At 36.7% G+C, this 16,479-nt stretch overlaps 1 protein-coding gene across 3 annotated transcripts in view; it reads left to right on the forward strand.

The window, feature by feature from the left end:
- The window catches only part of OXR1 (oxidation resistance 1), a 237,138-nt gene that overhangs the window by 139,885 nt on the left and 80,774 nt on the right, over nucleotides 1-16,479 (forward strand). The window lies entirely within an intron of this gene.

Raw genomic sequence — 16,479 nt, forward strand, 5'->3', positions numbered from 1 at the left:
GTCTAAGAATCTAATTGAAGATGAATACTTATGTAATTGTTTTTTGAGTGATTTTAAGTTAAAAGGTGCAAGTATTTGGCTAAATTTTGAAACTATTGGAGTGTTTAAGAGAACTTAACATTCATTATATTTAAAACTTTATTGTAATGTATTTACTAGAGTTAAGTTTTTAGAAAGGTTTTCTTGTTAGAGGCAATTAAAGTGTTTACAATAGTAGATGTATAAATACAATTTAGTATATATATGTGAGAGAATTTAATTACTCGTTTGTATTTAAGGATATTTAGTTTGTTTTCTGTTTGAGTTGATCAACTATCAAAAGCACCTTAGAAAGTGTGTTAAATTTACTAGTTTTATAAATAGAATCCACTTACAGTTGAAGGCTTAAAGGAAAACTAGATTTTTATATTTGTACTTCAATAAATCAAACATTAATTAAAAAGTAAAGTAACTGCAAATAGTTTTTTTCTGTGTTTATAAAGACTCCCTAATGGCCATCAGCAAACATACATTAAGAGACACTTGATACATTTTTTTGAATGAATGAATATTAGTACAAAAAAGGGGCATGTTTTAAGACCAAATTAATGTATTAGAGAAAGGCCAAAAATTAGCCTTTGTTTTCTAGCAATCAGTGAAAAAGGGAAATGTGATCAGACATAAATCACAGTGTCACTAAAATAAAGATAAACCCGTTGCTTAGGCGGGTAAGAAAAACACAACTTTTCCTGATAGAATAAAGAGAAAAAATTCTCATGGAATTCTAATATAGCAAAAAGTGTCCTTATCAGATATCTTTATAGTAAATACAGATTCTAATTTCAAAAAGCTATTTTTTTAACACTGTTCTTTAATGTAGTTCAGTGGTGTGACAACAAAATGCAAGGTAGTAAAAACAGTTCTATACAGGACGAAAACAATTAACCCAAATATGCAGTTATCTGATGGTTTGTCTTAACTGAGGGGTAGGTGCTAGATTATAAACTTTGGTGAAACTAATGCATGCTAACTATGAAGAAGTCATACATAACAAATATTAAAGCTTAAAAGCCACCTCCAATCCAACTATATAGTGATGTCATTAATGTTAGAGTAGGCATTATTAAGATCTGTTTTATGAATATATACGTATAAAATGATGGATAGATGGTTAGAGGGAAAGAGTGACTGAAAGATATTTGTTTGCCTTAAGAAAGTATTTCTAAAGTTAAGCAGAATCTGCAAAAATATTAAGAGATTGGTATTATTGTTACGTTCTTCTTTCAGTTTTAGGCGGGGTTTCTTTAACTCTTTGAGGTAACATGAGCAGTGTCATCTCCCATATTTCTTCTCCCCACCTCCTGATATTCATTACATCATATTTACAATTCTCATACTTACATAGTGCTGTCATACTTACACCAGTCACAAATAGTTTTTCCACTACGTAATTGTTCAGTGCTCCCTGCTACTCCTTTGATCATTCCTAGAGTTTTTATTTTGATAATTTCGTATAATTTCATTCTTGTGGCATTGAATAATGTTTCAGTAAAGAGGTCTTAAGCAAGCTACACTGTTTTCTTTTTCTTCTAGTAGGTGATTTGCTTCTTATGCATGAATTCCTGGAGAACTTTTATTTTCCAAGCATTTTAATTTAATCAGGAGCAGAAACAGGAATGACTAGGTGTGTGTGCACAGGTATGTGTATGTGTAATAGCCTTTTAGAGAGTAGTCACTATATGGAACAGCCCTGGTCTTGAGATAGAAGGAAAAAAGACCTTAGAAGTTTAATGTTGGGTCTTAACACTTCTACCTGAAAGACTCATGGTTTCTGTTCACGTTTCCTTGGGAAAAACAAGTCACATAGCCAAGTCTGACATCAGTGGGATGGTACAGTGTATTTTATATTCCTCCCCAGGGAGGAATACAGAGTATTTAGTAACTGTAAGGTAGTCTATCACAATGACTACCTTAGAAAACAATTCGTTTGACAGAGATTTGAAGATGCTAGTGTTACTGTCACGGGTAGGGAGTTGTATAAAGAAGCCTGTTTCTTCTGTCAGTTATTCAGTCTGCAAGTTTAATCCTTTCAAAAGCTCTACCAACAGTCCTTCTCAAATTTATTGTGGATGCAACGGTGAATCAGTTCTGGAGTGAAACGCGAGATCCTGCCGTCACAGTAAGCTCCCAGGTGATGCCAATGCTGCTGGTCCTTGGAACACAATTTTAAATAGCAAGGCTCTATAGCACTCTGTATCATGGATCTTTTCACTTAGAAGTGAGCCACACACAACACAAAAATTCCTTGGCTGGGTAGAGGAAAGGAGCATTAAAGGGGAACAAAAAACAGGTTAGAGACCAAGGAGTGTGAGATGTTACCAAATGAAAGGAAAGGTGAGCATTGATAAGGAATTAGTTCGGTGCTTCATAAAGTTCAAATAAAATAAAATTGAAAAAGACTATCAAATTTGCCCTTTAGTTTATTCTCCTTTGCAGGTTTAGGGAACTGGGAAGACAGAAGACATTGCAGTACATTGTGGAATCAGTAGGAGGTGATGGAGTAAAGACAGTGAAAGTAGACTCTTATTTCCAAAAATTCGACTATGAAAAGAAGCAGAAACATAGGCTGATATCTAGAGGAGGATGGTTACAAAGTTCAAGAAAAATTGAGGGATATTTTAAAAAGTTTATTTCTGTTTTGACTATGGATAAGCAGTCAATAGCAAGTGAAAGGTTGAAAGTACAGGCATTTTTTCCTGTACTACTTCACTATAGATGGGATCAGTTAATTAGAAAAACAGTAATCAGCATATTTTTTTAGTTTAGAAGATGCTTTTCAAAGTTTAAAATCTATATTATTGAGTTTGAAAATATTGACTCCCAGCTCAATATTTTTATTTTTATTTTATTTTATTTTTTAACATCTTTATTGGAGTATAATTGCTTTACAATGGTGTGTTAGTTTCTGCTTTATAACAAAGTGAATCAGCTATACATATGCATACATCCCCATACCTCCTCCATCTTGTGTCTCCCTCCCACCTTCCCTATTCCACCCCTCTAGGTGGTCACAAAGCACCGACTTGATCACCCTGTGCTATGCGGCTGCTTCCCACTACCTATCTGTTTTACATTTGGTATTATGTATAAGTCCATGTCACTCTCTCACTTAATCCCAGCTTACCTTTCCCCCTCCCCATGTTCTCAACTCCATTCTCTATGTCTGCGTCTTTATTCTTGTCCTGCTCCTAGGTTCTTCAGAACCATTGAAAAATTTTTTTTAGATTCATATATATGTATTAGCATACGGTATTTGTTTCTCTCTTTCTGACTGACTTCACTCTGTATGACAGACTCTAGGTCCATCCACTTCACTACAAATAACTCAGTTTTGTTTCTTTTTATGGCTGAGTAATATTCCATTGTATATATGCGCCACATCTTCTTTATCCATTCATCTGTCGATGGACACTTAGGTTGCTTCCATGTCCTGGCTATTGTAAATAGAGCTGCAATGAACATTGTGGTACATGACTCTTTATGAATTATGGTTTTCTCAGGGTATATGCCCAGGACTGGGATTGCTGTGTATTATGGTAGTTCTATTTTTAGTTTTTTAAGGAACCTCCACACTGTTCTGCATAGTGACTGTATCAATTTACATTCCCACCAGCAGTGCAAGAGGGTTGCCTTTTCTCCACACTCTCTCCAGCATTTATTGTTTCTGGATTTCTTGATGATGACCATTCTGACGGGTGTGAGACGATACCTCATTGTGGTTTTGCTTTGCATTTCTCTAATGATTAGTGATGTTGAGTATCCTTTCATGTGTTTGTTGGCGATCTGTATATCTTCTTTGGAGAAATGTCTGTTTAGGTCTACTGCCCATTTTTGGATTGGGTTGTTTGTTTTTTTGATACTGAGTTGCATGAGCTGCTTGTACATTTTGGAGATTAATCCTCTGTCAGTTGCTTCATTTGCAAATATTTTCTCCCATTCTGAGGGCCGTCTTTTCGTCTCGTTTATGGTTTCCTTTGCGGTGCAAAAGCTTTTAAGTTTCATTAGGTCCCATTTGTTTATTTGTGTTTCTATTTCCATTTCTCTAGGAGGTGGGTCAAAAAGGATCTTGCTGTGATTTATGTCATAAAGTGTTCTGCCTATGTTTTCCTCTGTGAGTTTTATAGTGTCTGGCCTTACATTTAGGTGTTTAATCCATTCTGAGTTTATTTTTGTGTATGGTGTTAGGGAGTGTTCTAATTTCATTCTTTTACATGTAGCTGTCCAGTTTTCCCAGCACCACTTATTGAAGAGGCTGTCTTTTCTCCATTATATATTCTTGCCTCCTTTATCAAAAATAAGGTGACCATGTGTGTGTGTTGGGCTTATCTCTGGGGTTTCTATCGTGTTCCATTGATATATATTTCTGTTTTTGTGCCAGTAACATACTGTCTTGATTACTGTAGCTTTGTAGTATACTCTGAACTCCGGGAGCCTGGTTCCTCCAGCTCTCTTTTTCTTTCTCAAGATTGCTTTGGCTAGTCGGGGTCTTTTGTGTTTCCATACAAACTGTGAAATATTTTGTTCTAGTTCTGTAAAAAATGCCATTGGTAGTTTGATAGGAATTGAATTGAATCTGTATATTGCTTTGGGTACTATAGTCATTTTCACAATGTGGATTCTTCCAATCCAAGAACATGGTATATCTCTCCATCTGTTTGTATCATCTTTAATTTCTTTCATCAGTGTCTTATAGTTTTCTGCATACAGGTCTTTTATCTCTTTAGGTAGGTTTATTCCTAGCTATTTTATTCTTTTTGTTGCAGTGGTAAATGGGAGTGTTTCCTTAATTTCTGTTTCAGATTTTTCATCGTTAGTGTATAGGAATGCAAGAGATTTCTGTGCATTCATTTTGAATCCTGCTCCTTTAGCAAATTCATTGATTAGCTCTAGAGTTTTCTGGTAGAGTCTTTAGGATTCTTTATGTGTAGTGTCATGTCATCTGCAAACAGTGACACCTTTACATATTCTTTTCCAAGTTGGATTCCTTTTATTTCTTTTTCTTCTCTGATTGCTGTGGCTAAAACTTCCAAAACTGTGTTGAGTAAGAGTGGTGAGAGTGGGCAACCTTGTCTTGTTCCTGATCTTAGTGAAAATGATTTCAGTTTTTCAGCATTGAGAATGATGTTGGCTGTGGGTTTATCATATATGGCCTTTATTATGTTGATGTAAGCTCCCTCTATGCCTACTTTCTGGAGGGTTTTTATCATAAATGGGTGTTGAATTTTGTCAGAAGTTTTTTCTGCATCTGTTGAGATGGTCATATGGTTTTTATCCTTCAATTTGTTAATATGGTGTATTACATTGATTGAATTGTGTATACTGAGGAATCCTTGCATTCCTGGGATAAACCCCACTTGATCATGGTGTATGATCCTTTTAATGTGCTGTTGGATTCTGTTTCCTAGTATTTTGTTGAGGATTTTTGCATCGATGTTCATCAGTGATAATTGGCCTGTAGTTTTCTTTTTCTGTGACATCTTTGTCTGGTTTTTGGTATCAGGGTGATGGTGGCCTCGTAGAATGAGTTTGGGAGTGTTCCTCCCTCTGCTATATTTTGGAAGAGTTTGAGAAGGATAGGTGTTAGCTCTTCTCTAAATGTTTGATAGAACTCACCTGTGAAGCCATCTGGTTCTGGGCTTTTGTTTGTTGGAAGATTTTTAATCTCATTCTCAATTTCAGTGCTTGTGATTGGTCTGTTTATGTTTTCTATTCCTTCCTGGTTCAGTCTGGGAAGGTTATACCTTTCTAAGAATTTGTCCATTTCTTCCAGGTTGTCCATTTTATTGGCATAGAGTTGCTTGTAGTAATCTCTCATAATCCTTTGTGTTTCTGCAGTGTCAGTTGTTACTTCTCCTTTTTGATTTCTAATTCTATTGATTCGAGTCTTCTCCCTTTTTTTCTTGATGAGTCTGGCTAAAGGTTTATCAATTTTGTTTATCTTGTCAAAGAACCAGCTTTTAGTTTTATTGATTTTTGCTATTGTTTCCTTCATTTCTTTTTCATTTATTTCTAATCTGATCTTTATAATTTCTTTCCTTCTGCTAACTTTGGAAAGTTTTTTGTTCTTCTTTCTCTAATTGCTTTAGGTGTAAGGTTAGGTTGTTTATGTGAGATTTTTCTTGTTTCTTGACATAGGATTGTATTGCTATAGAGTTCCCTCTTAGAGCTTTTGCTGCATCACGTAGGTTTTGGGTCATGGTGTTTTCATTGTCATTTGTTCCTAGGTATTTTTTGATTTCCTCTTTGATTTCTTCAGTGACCTCTTGGTTATTAAGTAATGTATTGTATAGCCTCCATGTGTTCATATTTTTCACAGATTTTTTTTCCTGTAATTGACATCTAGTCTCATAGCTGTGGCCAGAAAAGATACTTGATACGATTTCTGTTTTCTTAAATTTACCAAGGCTTGATTTCTGACCCAGGATGTGATCTGTCCTGGAGAATGTTCCATGAGCACTTGAGCCGAAAGTGCATTCTGTTGATTTTGGGTGGAATGTCCTTTATCAGTTAAGTTCCATCTTATTTAATGTATCATTTAAAGCTTGTGCTTCCTTATTTATTTTCATTTTGGATGATGTGTCCATTGGTGAAAGTGGGGTGTTAAAAGTGCCTTACTATGATTGTGTTACTGTCGATTTCCCCTTTAATGGCTGTTAGTATTTGCCTTATGTATTGAGGTGCTCCTATATTGGGTGCATAAATATTTACAATTGTTATATCTTCCTCTTGGATTGATCTCTTGATCATTATGTAGTGTCCTTCTTTGTCTCATGTCATAGTCTTTGTTTTAAAGTCTATTTTGTCTGATATGAGAATTGCTACTCCAGCTTTCTTTTGATTTCCATTTGCATGGAATATCTTTTTCCATCCGCCTCACTTTCAGTCTGTATTTGTCCCTAGGTCTGAAGTGGGTCTCTTGTAGACAGCGTATATATGGGTCTTGTTTTTATATCCATTCAGCCAGTCTGTGTCTTCTGGTTGGAGCATTTAATCCATTTACATTTAAGGTATTATCGATATGTATGTTCCTATTACCATTTTCTTAATTGTTTTGGGTTTGTTATTGTAGGTCTTTTCCTTCTCTTGTGTTTCCTGCCGAGAGAAGTTGCTTTAGCATTTGTTGTAAAACTGGTTTGGTGGTGCTGAATTCTCTTAGCTTTTGCTTGTCTGTAAAGGTTTTAATTTCTCCATCGAATCTGAATGAGATCCCGGCTGGGTAGAGTAGTCTTGGTTGTAGGTTTTTTCCTTTCATCACTTTAAATATGTCCTGCCACTCCCTTCTGGCTTGCAGAGTTTCTCCTGAAAGATCAGCTGTTAACCTTATGGGGATTCCCTTGTATGTTATTTGTTGTTTTTCCTTTGTTGCTTTTAATATTTGTTCTTTGTATTTAATTTTTGATAGTTTGATTAGTATGTGTCTTGGCGTGTTTCTCCTTGGAGTTATCCTGTACGGGACTCTCTGTGCTTCCTGGACTTGATTGACTCTTTCCTTTCCTATGTTAGGGAAGTTTTCCCTATAATCTCTTCAAATATTTTCTCAGTCCCTTTCTTTTTCTCTTCTTCTTCTGGGAGCCCTATAATTCGAATGTTGGTGTGTTTAATGTTGTCCCAGAGGTGTCTGAGACTGTGCTCAATTCTTTTTAATTCTTTTTTGTTTATTCTGTTCTGCAGTAGTTATTTCCATTATTTTATCTTCCAGTTCACTTTTCCGTTCTTCTGCCTCAGTTATTCTGCTATTGATTCCTTCTAGAGAATTTTAATTTCATTTATTGTGTGGTTCATCATTGTTTGTTTGCTCTTTAGTTCTTCTAAGTACTTGTTCAGCGTTTCTTGTATTTTCTCCATTCTGTTTCCAAGATTTTGGATCATCTTTACTATCCTTATGCTTAATTCTTTTTCAGGTAGACTGCCTATTTCCTCTTCATTTGTTTGGTCTGGTGGGTTTTTACCTTGCTCCTTCATCTGCTGTGTGTTTCTCCGTCTTCTCATTTTGATTAACTTACTGTGTTTGGGGTCTCCTTTTTGCAGCCTGCAAGTTCGTAGTTCCTGTTATTTTTGGTGTCTGCCCCCAGTGGGTAAGGTTGGTTCAGTAGGTTGTGTAGGCTTCCTGCTGGATGGGACTGGTGCCTGTGTTCAGGTGGATGAGGCTGCATCTTGTCTTTCTGGTGGGCAGGCCCGCGTCTGGTGGTGTGTTTTGGGGTGTCTGCGAAAATACGATTTTAGGCAGCCTCTCTTCTGATGGGTGGAGTTGTGTTCTTGTCTTGCTAGTTGTTTGGCGTAGGGTGTCCAGCACTGTAGCTTGCTGGTCGTTGAGTGGAGCTGGGTCTTCACGTTGAGATGGAGATCTCTGGGAGAGCTTTCACCATTTGATATTACGTGGAGCCGGGAGGTGTCTGGTGGACCAATGTCCTGAACTCAGCTCTCCCACCTCAGAGGCACAGGCCTGACACCCAGCCAGAGCACCAAGACCGTATCAGCCGCATGGCTCAGAAGAAAAAGGGGGGGGAGAGAGAGAGAGAAAAAAAAACATGGAAGAAAGAGAAAAGAAAAAGTTATTCGAATAAAAAATATAAAATAATTATTAAAAATAAAAAATTAAAATGTAATAAAAAAAAAAGAAGAGAGCAACGAAACTAAAAAACAAATCCACCAATAATAACAAGAGCTAAAAACTATACTAAAAAACCCCCCAAAAAATGGACAGACAGAACCCTGGGACAAATGATAAAAGCAAAGCTATACAGACAGAATCACACAAAGAAGCATACACATACACAGTCACAAAAAGAGAAAAAGGAAAAAAAATATATCTATATCGTTGCTCCCAAAGTCCACCACCTCAATTTTGGGATGATTCATTGTCTATTCAGGTATTCCACAGATGCAGGGTACATCAGGTTGATTGTGGAGATTTAGTTCGCTGCCCCTGAGGCTGCTGGGAGAGATTTCCCTTTCTCTTCTTTGTTCGCACAGCTCCTGTGGTTCAGCTTTGGATTTCGCCCTGCCTCTGCGTGTAGGTCGCCTGAGGGTGTCTATTCTTCGCTCAGACCAGATGGGGTTAAAGGAGCCGCTGATTCGGGGGCTCTGGCTCACTCAGGCTGGGGGGGAGGGAAGGGTATGGAGTGCGGGGCGAGCCTGCGGCGGCAGAGGCCGGCATGACGTTGCACCAGCCTGAGGAGCGCCGTGTGTTCTCCCGGGGAAGTTGTTCCTGGATCACGGGACCCAAGCAGTGGCGGGCTGCACAGGCTCCCAGGAGGGGATGTGTGGATAGTGATCTGTGCTTGCACACAGGCTTCTTGGTGGCTGCAGCAGCAGCCTTAGCATCTCATGCCCGTGTCTGGTGTCCACACTGATAGCCGTGGCTCCTGCCAGTCTCTGGAGCTCGTTTAGGTGGTGCTCTGAATCCCCTCTCCTTGTGCACCCCGAAACAATGGTCTCTTGCCTCTTAGGCAGGTCCAGACTTTTTCCCAGACTCTCTCCCAGCTAGCTGTGGCACACTAGCCCCCTTCAGGCTGTGTTCACGCAGCCAACCCCAGTCCTCTCCCTGGGATACTACCGAAGCCGGAGCCTCAGCTCCCAGCCCCCACCCGCCCCGGCAGGTGAGCAGACAAGCCTCTTGGGCTGGTGAGTGCTGGTTGTCACCGACCCTTTGTGCGTTAATCTCTTTGTTTTGCCCTCTGCACCCCTGTTGCTGTGCTCTCCTCCGTGGCTCCGAAGCTTCTTCCCCCCGCCACCCCCCCATCTCTGCCAGTGAAGGGGCTTCCTAGTGTGTGGAAACTTTTCCTCCTTCACAGCTCCCTCCCCGAGGTGCAGGTCCTGTCCCTGTTCTTTTGTCTCTGTTTTTTCTCTTTTTTTTTCCCTCCCCAGGTACGTGGGGAGTTTCTTTCCTTTGGGAAGTCTGAGGTCTTCTGCCAGCGTTCAGTAGGTGTTCTGTAGGAGTTGTTCCACATGTAGGTGTATTTCTGATGTATTTGTGCGGAGGAAGGTGATCACCATGTCTTACTCTTCCGCCATCTTGAAGGTCTATGTCAGTATTTTTAAATCATCAAACTTTTTATCAGTAGCAACTACCAAAATTACAATATTCAGTTATACTAGGTGTTTTTTCATATTTTAAACCTCATACAGTTTTCATTGTTGGTTTTCAGCCTTGCTTCTTCCAGTTTGCCTTTCCCATTCTATTACCAACATGATTTTTAATTTAAAGTCTGATACTGCTTTCTCAGTTCTCTACTTAAAAATCTTTTGGGACTTCTCCGTCTGGTTATAGCAAGCTAGGTAATTCAGATTGTCCTGCTGAGAACAATTTAAAAAGCTGGGCCAGTCATTAAAAAGTCTACAAATAACAAATCCTGGAAAGGATGTGGAGAAAAGGGAACTCTCCTATGCTGTTGGTAGGAATGTAAATTGGTGCAGCCACTGTGGAAAACAGTATGAAGTTTCCTTAGTAAACTGAAAATAGAGTTGTCGTATGATCCAGCAATCTGACTCCTGGGCATATATCTGGTGAAAACTCTAGTTTTGAAAGATACGTGCAACCGTGTTCACAGCAGCACTGTTTACGATAGCCAAGACATGGAAGCAACCTAAATGCCTATCGACAGATGAATGGATAAAGATGTGGTATATATGCCCAATAAAATACTACTCAGCCATAAAGAAGAATGAAATAATGGCATTTGCAGCAACTTGGATGGACCTAGAGATTATGATACTAAGTGAACTAAAGTCAGAAAGAGAAAGACAAATACCATATGATATTGCTTATATGTGGGATCTAAAATATACAAATGAACTTATATACAAAACAGAGGCAGACTCATAGGCTTAGAAAACAAATGTATGGTTACCAAAGGGTAAGGGAGGTGGGGGAGGGACAAAGTAGGAGTTTGGGATTAGCAGGCATAAACTACTATATATAAAATAGATAAACAAGGTCCTACTGTATAGCACAGGAACTATATTCAATATCCTGTAATAAACCACAATGTTTAGAATATGAAAATGAATATGTGTATATATGTATAACTAAATCACTTTCCCGTATATCAGAAACTAACACAATATTGTAAATCAACTATACTTCAGTTATAAATAAATAAATAGCTGAGTGAAAACAAAACATATTTTATTGAGGGTATTAGAATGCTAACTGATATGACCAAATTAGGATCTGAGTGCTGACAGAGGCCCAAGGAGGAGCAGCTCCAATTTGGGATTGCTTTTTTTCCCCTGGGGGTTGTGTTGATTCCAGAAGCAGCAGCTGAGAGATTAAGAGGTGCTTTTGGTAGCCTGTTGGGTATAAGGAGACAGGGACAGAGTATAAGACCCACCACAGGAGAGGGGTGAACTCCTCTCACTTAGGACCCCAAAATGCTGTACCTTAGGATACAGAAAAACTGAAGTGGCTAGGCTCTCATAGGATGGTAGCTTAGCTTTAAATTATCATTCCTGTAACTGCATTAATAAGATCTGGTATTGCTAGTGTCCTCAAGTATTTGGCAGAAGCAAACATCTTTTCTGGAGAAATACAGCTTTCTTTGTGTCAAATTCTGTCTATAGACCATTTTTCAAACTTAGTATCCAGTATATAAAATATAATTAGGCATCTGACAAGATAGCAGAAAAAAACAAGAAAATAGAAACAGATCCACAGGAGCTCTGTATCTTGTAGTTATCAGATTTAAAATAGCTGTGTTGAGAATTTTGAGCTAATTAAGAGTTTTGTAGAGGTACAAACTATAAAAAAGAAAAATGGATATTCTAGAATTGAAAAATGTAATCCAATTTTTTAGATTAATGTAATCTAAAGGTCTTAATTAGGATCTTTGTGGATGAAGTTAACAGCAAATTAGCCATCACAGAAGAGAGAATTAGTGAATTGAAAGATAGGTCAGAAGAAAATATCCAGAATAAAGAGAGAGGGACAAAAAAAAGGAAAATAAAGGAGGGGGTAAGCTTAATACAAAATATAATTAGAAGTTCTTGGGACTTCCCTGGTGGCACAGTGGTTAAGAATCTGCCTGCCAATGCAGGGGACATGGGTTCAATTCCTGTCTGGGAAGATCCCACATGCCACGGAGCAACTAAGCCCGTGCGCCACAACTACTGAGCCCACGCATCACAACTGCTGAGCCTGCACGCCACAACTACTGAGCTCATGCGCCGCAATTACTGAAGCCCGGTTGCTCTAGGGCCCGCATGCTGCAGGTACTGAGCCTACATGTCACTCCGCAACAAGAGAAGCCACCTCAATGAGAAGCCTGTGCACCACAACGGAGGGTAGCCCCTGCTTGCCACAACTGGAGAAAGCCCATGCCCAGCAATGAAGACCCAACATAGCCAAAAAAGAAAAAAAAAAGATTTAATTAGAAGTTATAATGTGTGTATATTTGAGTCCCCCAAATGAAAGAAGGGGGGCAAAAGTATTATTTAATGAGAGAATGGCTGAAAACTCCAAGACTGATGAAATACTTTAATTCACAGATTCAAGCATCCGTATAGGCCCCTAATGGAATCAATACAAATCTCACTAAAGATGAAAAATCTTAAAAGCAATCAGAACAAGTAGTCAATGATGTAGCGATAACATTGACAGTTGATTTCTCAGCAGAAACAGTGGAAACTAAACGGCAGGGGAAAATACCTACCAGCTTAGAATCCATCCCCTGTGAAATTACCCAGAGCTGCAATTAAAATGGTAAATATGAGGGCAAAACTAAATGAATGTTGATGATCTAGAAAAATAATAATCTCTCACAGTGTTTTTAAATACACATACATGTAATTAAAGTATGTAATAAGAATTGCATATAAGTCTTGGTAAAGGCACATAGTTTTTAACATCCTTATATTATCCAGAAAGATGATAAAAGTGCTAATTAATATTAGATAGTGAAAATTAGTAATTTAGGCTGTAATCTATGGGATGACCACTAACATAATAGTTAAAGAGTATGTCAGACTTTAAGGCAAAAAATATTGTAAGAAAAGTTTCAATATACTGGAAAGATGTAATCTAAAACAATTAGTAGGTGTTCAGTTCTTAATTTGTATGAACCTAATATCACATGGTCTCAAAATATAGTAAGCAAAGTAAGGAGACTTAGGAGGACCTGAATAACCCACAATCATAGTGGGAGATTTTAACAGTCTCTATCAGTATTTTAAAGAATAAGCATGCAGAAGCAAACCAATATGGATGTAGAAGATTTGAACAACACAATCAGCAAACTTAATCTCATGGATGCGGAGATAGGAGTGTGTGTGTGTATGTATGAATATCCACACATACGCATAAACACACATATAACACTACCCTACAGTACAGAATACACATTCTTTTCAAGCACGTATGGAGCATTTACTAAATTTATATGTGATTATAGAGCAAGTTTCAACGAATTTTATAGGTTTTAACTATTTAAGAGTATTTTCTTTCACCACAGTACAATTAAGCTAGAACTCAGTAACCAAAAGGTAAAAAATTTTAATTGTCATAGATTGGCAAATTAAACAATATTCTCTAAATAGCAAAAGAAGAAATAGGGTAAAAGCCATAAAATATTTTGGATGGAATTATTAAAATACAATGTATCAAAACTTGTAGGATGCAGTCTAGATGGGAATTTCTTGTTTTAGATTACATATATTAAGATTTTGCTTCTGGTAATGATGGAGTAAAATCTAACTCCCTGCTCTTTCCAATATACCAGATAATTATATCTCAGGGAAAGTCATATATATTCATTTATTTATCAGATATTTATTGAACACCTACCATATGTCATACTTACTACTGTATTAGGTGCTTGGTATATAGCATTGTTTCTCAGCCTCAGCAGTGTTGACATTTTGTGACATTGTTCTTTTTGGGGGGACTGTTGTGTGCATTTTTTAGCACACAATGTTTAGCAGTATCCACAGCCTATACCCATTAGATGCCAGTAATACTCCTTCATTTTGATAACCAAAATTGTGCCTTGGTTTTCTCAGTTGTAAAATGGGGATAATAATAATACCTACTTTATAAGGTTGATGAATTAGGTAAGACAATAAGTAAATATAAAGTCCTTAGAACAGTGCCTGGAATATGCTAGGCACTTGGTAAATGTTAACTATTATTTTGATTGTCAAATATCTATGCATTTCTAAACTGTAATAATTTTTGTAAAGAAGAAAAATAGGACCTCTCCTTTCCATACTCCCAATCTAGATTCATGTTTGCTGGCAACTGTCTTTAAAAGGGTATTATAAAGTTACCATGTAAGAGAGGGTATTATAAATTTACCATGTAAGAGAGGGTATTATAAAGTTACCAAGTAAGAGACTGGACTAGGTAACAACTGTGATCACTTTCAACTCTCAATTATTGTGATTATATTTTCATATTGATAGAAAAGAATGATCAGTGTATTTCATTGTACTCTGGTACTTATATTTGTGAATACATGTTTTAATATTGGTTATTAAAATAATTTTAGAACTATTTTTATAATATTATTACAATGTATTTTACATTATTAAAGCGAATACTTTGAATTCGTTTGAAACTCTAAACTGCAGAAAACTGGTATATTAGGTTTTTGCTCTGAACTGCACCGTGGCGAACTTTTGAAAATGGTAGTGCAGTTGCAAACTTAATTGTGATTAAATGTTTAATGAACTCTTTAACGGATTGAAAAACCACGGTTAGACAAATAAGTGTAGACTAACGTTTACTCCTGAAATCAATTAAGAAGGGATATATATTAGTAGTTAAAAGTAATCTGTAATTGTATTTTGCATTGCTTTTAAATTGCAAAATGAGGAAAGTGTTTTTGGCTCCTGCTGTTTATGAAATAGCAGAAATAAAATTTAAAAATTTATTTAAAAATAGTTTTAATGTTTTATCACAAAAATCAAATTCACATATATGCTGTTCATTGGAGAAAATATTAGAATATAGTGATAAGCAAAAATATTGTCTTTCACTAAGAATTGTACCATTTTGCATTCTCACCATACCTTTAGAAAAATGCCTCTTTTTCTACAGCCAGACTGTATATATATATATTTTTCCTTTGTCCACTTTTCTTAAAAAAAAAAAAATGGCTATAAGAATTGTGGCAGTTCTAGGTACAGTTCAAGTTATAGCTTCAAAACATTAGTTCATTCAAATGTGATGCTTGCCTTGTGTCAGGCTCTTTGTTAGGCACTGAGAAGTCGTTGTGAACAAAGCAAGCACGGTGTTTTATAGGTTACAGTTTAGTTGGAGAGATTTAAAAAGAAACTGTGCTAGATGCTGTGAAGGAGACAAAGATGCTCTGTGACTAATAACAGAGATCTGGCTTAGCCTGGGTGATCAGGACGGTTTTAGGACAGCCTTTTTAAGTATTGCAGAGCTAACTGACTTCTTTCGGATTCAGACTTGATTATTAATATTATTTTTGTTACTGTTAATGCTTCATTAGAACCATTCACCCAACTGAGCTAATTAGATACATATAAGCAAACTCTGGTGTTTCAAAATGTCAGTTAAGATTGGATAGGTGGAGAGCAATGAAGTAGATATTTTCTAGATTCTTTAGGCTTAGGTAGAACTAATTTTTCTTTGAAAATTACTGTTTTAATCTTATAAAAAATGAGTGTGAGTATAGCATTTTGCTATGTTTACTGTCTTACTCAGTTTTGAGTTTTTTATTAGTGTTTTAGAGATTGATTTTTTTTTTAGAGATTTTATTTAAAATTGTTTAGATAGGAGTGGTATTTTATCAGTTCAGTGCAATCTTTGTTGCATGAAGTATAGATGAGAAGATTAATATTAGTGCAAAATTTAAATTAAAACAGATACCATAAACTTGGTGGTAATGATGTGTTCAAGTGAAATGTCTTGATAAGCAAGTGAAAAATAGTTGGCACTCCATCTGAAATGAAGTGCATAAAAGTATGTTTGTATATGAAAGAGTATCTTAATCTACTTCATGGTATATGTAAGGAATTCAGTAATTTAATACAAAAGACAACTCTGTCTTTTACTATGATTGTAGAAGTAGAAACACTGTGAAGATTAATGTTACATATTTCAGAATTGGTTTGGTTAATAATAATCTTCAAATATAGTTTTATTATAATCAGGTTAGATGTGTTGAAAGATATGGCCCTTAACCTACTTTTTAATACCTTCCTTTCAGCTGACAGTTACTTAGGTTTTGAATTGACTTCCAGTTAGGTTTTGAATTGACTTCCAGTTATTAATAGTGTTTCATACTGGTCAGTTCGTAAAGCAAGCAGGAAGGAAGTACATTTACTTATTTTGATACTCGGTTGTATTTTAGAGTAGAGAATCCTACGTAGCAAGCTGTATTACTGGTGAATCCAGTAGATATCTGCCCAGTGAGCTCTATTTAGCAGTCCTTGACATTACGGTGAAAGGAAAATGAATTTAATAGAGTTTTGCAT

The sequence above is a fragment of the Phocoena phocoena genome, chromosome 17 (genome assembly GCF_963924675.1).
Source record: "Phocoena phocoena chromosome 17, mPhoPho1.1, whole genome shotgun sequence".
Classification (NCBI taxonomy): Eukaryota; Metazoa; Chordata; class Mammalia; order Artiodactyla; family Phocoenidae; genus Phocoena; species Phocoena phocoena.